This window comes from Gambusia affinis, linkage group LG16 (assembly GCF_019740435.1).
Source record: "Gambusia affinis linkage group LG16, SWU_Gaff_1.0, whole genome shotgun sequence".
In the NCBI taxonomy this organism is placed as follows: Eukaryota; Metazoa; Chordata; class Actinopteri; order Cyprinodontiformes; family Poeciliidae; genus Gambusia; species Gambusia affinis.
Window position 1 is genome coordinate 24479681 of NC_057883.1, and position 7001 is coordinate 24486681.

The following is a 7001-nucleotide window of genomic DNA, read 5'->3' on the forward strand; positions in this document are numbered from 1 at the left end:
GTAAACATCAGGGCAGTTGTGGGTAATTATTGACCTCTGACCCGGTGGTGGTGCCACTAACTCCAACCTGTAAGGATACTTCACCTCTCGCCATCCTAAGCATATTAAATTACTTCTTAAATATACTTAATTATATAAGTAAAAACACCAATAAAATAAAAATGAATATATTAATACAATTATCCAACAATGAGTAAATAAAATTACTTACAAATATTTTACAAATGAATACCTTTCAATAACTACCCAATAACACATAAAATCAATAAAAGGATTAATTAATCAATTAAATTACCCAACAAAAAGTAAAGTGTTTAAAAATACCCAATGATAAGAAATAAATTTAATGAAGTAATGAAAACCCTGATTCAATCAAAAACAAATAACTAAACTGAATGAATAAATAAATATTAATGATGTTTTTGCTGCTTCCTTAATTGTATTTATGCCAAATATTATAGACTGCTAAAGTTTAGTTCGGCATAAATAATAAACAAAGTTAAACTTTTCCCAAAGTTTGTTTTTAGTTTGGTTCAACCAGCCCTCAGAGGTCTGAACTACTCCGCATGCGCAGAACAGACCCACTGGCGCTGCAGGATCCCTCCACCCGCGTCCTGCTCCCACGGTCCCGAGAACCGGAACCTCGCGCTGCTCCATCAGCTGCCACGCGCCGGTCACGTGGAGGAGAGTGTAAACACATCCTGGGGTGGAGCAGGGAAACCCCGACCCCCGTGGGGCGACCCCGTGGGGCGGGGTTTGGGGTTAAACACCCCAAAAACACAACAGCAACGTGACGTCACCAGGAGGACGAAGCGCTGATTGACCCTGAAACAGGAAATAAACAGGCGACTGAGGTTCAGCTGCAAGCCGCCCCCTTCCTCAGGAAGACCATCAATGACCTTCTGGTATTCCTTAAATAGAAAAATTATTTTAGCATTTTGTTATAAAATAAATTGGACTCCTCTGTATTATACAGCCAGAAAGGATTCGCTCTTACAGATCTCTTCTGTTTTTGCTAAAGGCCACTCTAACATGGTTCTGATCATGCAACAGATAATGAGTCTTTCACAAGCTTTAGCATTAGCTTTCACTAAATACAATATTGATGTAGTGAATTAGCATTAGCTTCCAGAAAATGACTTGTTTTTATAGCGCTTTAGCATTAGCATTAGCATTCACTAAATACGTTCCAGGATGTTTATTGAAACATCCTGGAATGTTTAAATTCTAGCAACCTTTTAAAATTCCTTTTCAATTTTAAAAGGAATTGAAATATTTGTTTATTTGCATCTTTGTTACATTGCATTAAAAAATGTAGAATAAAAATCTATAGATTATTTTATTCGATTTTCAGAATTATCTAGACTAATTGATTACTAAGATAATCACTATTTGCAGCCCTATAATTATTGGAGAATCATCATCATTAACATTATCTGTGTGTAATTAATCCATATAAATTGTTTCATTTAGTGATGAACTGAAGCTGCTGCCCAGCTGGGGTGTGATTACTTTTCCCATAAAGCTCCAGGTTGGTCAGTTCAGCTCTTAATTGTTTCAATTTGAAAACTGCTGCCTGTGATTCTTCAGACACTTTTAATCTGATATCAAAATCTGAAACCTTTCAGTTTTCTGACAGCTTTTTATGTATAAATGGATGCATATTTTTAAATAGTCATGAACATTTCCTAAATTTCTTTTTCTACTAGAGTTCACTCAGATCTGTTGGACGTAGCAACATCCTCCCAGTTGGCAACCTGCAAAAGTTGGCTGCAGTGTAACTTTTGAGCAATATTGCCTGTTGGCACACAATCAGACGCTAGCATTGCTGCGTCGCCCACCTATCACTGCGGCACAGCTGTCACTGCAGTGAGAAGTCTGTGGCCCTAAAATCAGATGCTTGGTTTTTCACACAGGAGGTGGGACTGTGTGGTTTCTAGCTGAACAGTTAGTTTGTGCAGCAGAATTTCTTATCTGGCTTTGCATGAACGCTGCGGCTCTGCTGGCGATGAAATTCACCGGCTGTTTAACAATTTTACAGCGAGAAACTTTAATTTATTTGGGGCGAAAGTTGGAAATTATTTGCTGTCTTCTGAAAATGATTTAGTCATACTGTCTTAAAAGATCTGACACCTCTGATTTACTGGCTTTAGTTAATGTCAGCTGCTAATTCGCTAATAGAGCAAAGCTCATTTTTAACTTAGTGTTTTAGCGTTATTGTTAACTTGAAAGATATTTAGATACCCCTAAATTAATGTTCTGGATGAATTCAGAAGCGCTAATTTACTTGGCTGTTTTGTAAACTTTGACTTGATATAGTTTAAAGTTAGGTGTTTATTTTTGTATTATGCTCTTATTTTGAAGCAGACAGCAGTTTCCTCTAAACAAAATCCCTTTTTTTTTACAAGAAACCTTACTGAGAAAATGGCAAGTGTGCAATAAACATATAAAGTATACAGAAGGATTTACATGAACAAATTGTATTATTATTTCATTAAAAAGGCACAAATTCACATATATAAACTGATTTAAGAGCCTCCTCATGTTATCCTGGTGAAATTAGCACTCTAGCATTAGCTTCCACTAATTAGCTTGCTGGTATACCACTTTAGCTTTCACTAAACACCATTTTGGTATTGTGCTTTAGTGTTAGCAGAGCTGATATTTATGACTAGAGGTGCAGGTTTGGGTTTAGCGTAGCTAACGTTTTACTTCGCGGTGCTCACCACTGGTTCCTGAACATTTTACCAAATTTCCTTTCATTTGAGGGAGAGAAAACTGGACAATTACTGCCTTCAACTTCTCCTCAAATCATTGAAAATTAAACTCAGTGGGAAACTGCAACAGGAAAGTAATGTCCAACTGGAAAATCTTCAATAAACTGAAACATCTGCATTCACGTTTTGTGGTTAAAATTCATTGAAGTTGTTTGATGAATCTTTATTTCTCCCATGAAGACCAACAATGATTTAAATGCATCACTAAAGGCGGAATGAGAATAACATTCATCCTCAGGATGGAAACACTTCACCAGAGAGGCTGTGGTTGTTTCATTCCCAACGCGTCGTCTGACAGGTTCCTCTATTCCAGGGGGAATTGAGAATGTGTCTGCGAGACCTGAAACCAGGTTCTGATACTGCTCAGCCCGCAGACTTCTTGGATTCTGTGGTGAAACTGTCCAACAGTCTCTCTGCTGGTGTTTGATTTCAGGGAATTTCTCTCATCAGTCACAGTTTTCTTTAAACATGTTTAAATCAGTCTTACCAAACAAGAGAATGAGAAAAATATGCAGGTTCTGGTTCTTTTTGTGTCCTTTTGGACAGGAGTCCATGTGTTTTAGCACTTCCAGCTAACTGTTTAAGGCATTTCTTGGAACACAAATCATTAGAAACCACGTTTGCTACATGGAGCCAAGTTATACACGCTATAGGACTCGTATCTAAAAAATTAGTTGTGCTAACCCTAAAGCACTAATAATGAGTTCCACTAATGCTAACGGGCAGAAGCTAACATTAAATCACTACACTGACATGATATTCAGTGGAAGCTAATGCTAAAAAGTAAACTTCAATTCAAATTATATCTATTCTTTAAAGACTACAACCAAGAACCAATTTAGTTTTAACATAATTTCCATATCCTGGAATTCCCTTCAGTACTGTGTTTATGTTTATATCTCGTTCTCTCTTTGTATTTTACATGTTTCTTGTTTGAAATAAAATTACTGAGGGAGAAAAAGAGAGAGAGAGGATATGAAACAGAACTGCTGTATAAACAAACTTCAAAATAAGAGCATGAATAAAAACGTCTCTACTTAAAAAAATCTTAATAGTAAATAACCAAAACTTCGGCACAGATATCAAAATTCAATCAAGTGAAAGTTTACAGTAAAGTAAATTAGTGCTTTAGAAATTATCTGTGAAAATTAGCTTAAGCGAAGCTAAGTGCACTAAACATTTTCAAAGTTAGCAAAAGTGCTAAAGCGCTAAGCTAAAAATTAGCTCTGCTTTTAGCATATCCTGACCTTTCCCTGGGCTGTTACTGCAGGAACATTAATGGACAGATTTATGATTTGTTTTTAAATCAGATAAATGTTATTTAGTCGGTGGGCCGAAGTGAACATACATGACTTCTCCCTTCGTTTCCTTCCTTCAGACATACTGAAAAAAAATCCCACTTCCTTCTAACCCCAGTCTTCTTGCTGTTACTCAATCTTTCTCTATTTATAAAACACAAAGGGAAGAGAGAGTTAATGTGGAAAAGACGGGGGTTTGTGTGAAAATGGAGAACAGGGCGAGTGGCGACTGATTCACTCTGACCGCCGTACTGCTGTTAGCATCACGTCTGTTAGCATCTCATGTTGGAAGTTTTCTCTAATGTCCATCTTCTGCTGCTTTCATTAACTGTTATGTGAACTTTTTGATGCTTTTTCTTCCATTTTTCTGACATTTTTTTCTACTTTACATCTGAAAAGTCTTTAAATTGTACAAAAAGAAACCGGAAAATGTGTTTTTAATACCACGAGCACTTTTCTAAATGCTAAATCAACAGAAAAACAATGCAGTCTGCTCCCTTCCAAGCCGACAGCTTAACAACATCACTGCCAAGATGCTTTTCACTGTCTTTCAAGCGTTACTTATTGTACAGAGGAAGTGTGAAAAGCGGGGCTGCCTCAGAAAGTCGAGATTCACACAATCAAAACGAGTCCCTGGACATCCCATTTGCTGCATGGCATGCAGACGTGCTGGGGTCAAAGGTCAGAACAGCCTCGAGAGAGCCGGTGAAACAAGCCAAATCGTTTGGAGACGACAGAAATCCTAGAAAATAAATGTCCTTATCCCAGATTCACTCCTGATCCATTAGCAAATACATAATTCAGGTTTTATCTCAGAATATTAGAAAATAAAAGATAAAGAGATCATATATTATTAATCCAAAATATGCCAGATTTTAAGATGGCATTGTCTTTTTTACTTATATTTGAACTTAAACTCAGACAAACTGGATAGAAAGTGTCTGTAAACATACATTTTCAAGCTCTGACTCCAATTTGTAGTGGCATTTAGGTCTGGACTTTGACTAGGCCATTTTAGCACAGCTTCTTTATATGTTTGGAGGGTTAGTAAGCTAAATATATAGGCTGAGCTAAATATTTAGTGTGGAGATAAATATTTAGCCTTAATCTTAGCTAAATGTTGATGCCCAGCTAGTAAACTAAATATTAAACTTGAAGCTAAATGTTTGCCTTCAAACTAAATGTTTAACTGTTTAGCTAAACATTTAGCTAAGCAGCTAAACATTTAATGTGGAGTTAAATATTTAGCTAGTAAGCTAAAAGTTTAGCTTCAAACTAAATATTTACCGTTGGTTGAAACTTAATGTTTATCTAGTAAACTAAATATTTAGCTTCAGGCTAAAAGTTTAGTTAGTAAATGTAAATTGAAATAGCATGCTCAGTTTTTAGCTGCAATTTTTATTTACTTTATGAACCAAATATTTTGAATGATATTTACATATTTAGTTGGAAACTGTGACATTTATAAATGAATAACTTGTTGACAATATGAACCTCCATTTTTTTCTCTTATGAACGGCGAAATAACCCAAATTATTCGTGTTAGTTTCTGACTGTGTAACTTTATTAGCAGAAGAGACGCTTCAGTTTCTGTTTGATCGGCTCTTTTGCAGAAACCGGAGACAGAAACTACTTTTCCTTCAGCTGCTGCTGCATCTCTGCAATGTAATTATATGAAATGGCTTTAAGCCTGCTGTGTTTCCTACTGCCACCAGCCTCTCCTTATGATAAACTCCAGCACAGTTAGTCTCAGCCAACAGGTTAATGCGGCCATTTGCTTTAATATCAGCAGAATGAATCAACCTTTAAAGGCTGTTAGTGTTATTAAAATAGGCCCACGGGACGCGCTGTGTGTTTCCTGAGTCTGTGTTCGTGCTGCAGTTAGGTCGAGATTATTGGGACTTATTGAAGTAACAAGCTAATGGAATTAAGGTGCTGGATTTCATGCGCCGTTGCCAAGATTCGGCATTAAAAGGATGTGTGCTGAATAAATAGTGCTTTAAGTAGATGAGATTCCGACACGGGAGAGTTTCGCCTGTCAGAGCGGCATTGTTTACCCGACGAGAAGCTGCTGCAAACGGAGACACGGAGTCAGACTGGATTTCAACTTCTTCTCAACTGAATTACAAACGATGCATAGGAGCGGGAAAAAGAGGAGTAAAATTCAGCTGAAAACCTGAAAAAATTTCACATCAATGTGAAAAAATTCATAGAAAACACTTCGACATTCCAGAGTTTGAAAAGTTTCAAAATAAAATTTAAAAAACTCAGTGATTTGGAATTAATAGCAGAAATTGTCTAGAAAAAACATTTCTAAACATTTTAAAAATGTAAAAATCTGTGAGAGAATAACTTAGACATTCTGAGATTAATCTCAGGAAATTTTATACAAAAATCTCAGAAATTTTCTAAAGTTAAAAATTTGCAAGAAAAAAAAAAGATAATTTTCTAAATTTTCTAGAAAACAGTTCAAAATTTTATTTTGACAACTCAAAAATTAGGTAGAAAAGACATTAAAAGAATTTTGACATTAGTCTCAGAAATGTTCTAGAAAAAAATCGTAGAAACTTTTGAGTTTCGAAAGTCCAAAATTTCAAAAATTAAAACAAAACTGTGTTTTTCTCAAATTTTCAGTTTTAGACTAAGATCAAAATTTATGATTTCTTTCTTGAAAATCAGTTTTTTGTTTCAAATTTTGATGTTCAGAAATTTCCACCATTTTTTTATTTTTTATTTTTTACATTTTCAGGGATTCATCTCAAAGCTTCTGGGTTTCTTTTTGGAAACTTTCTCCTATTTTCTTCCTACCTGGCTGTAATACGTAGAAAAGAAAGTTTCCTTTCAGAAAGTAAGCAGAAACCTAAAGACAGCCTCAGTGGAGTTTCCATATTTGTCAGCTAATTACATTTGTGAAAAGAGGAATCAA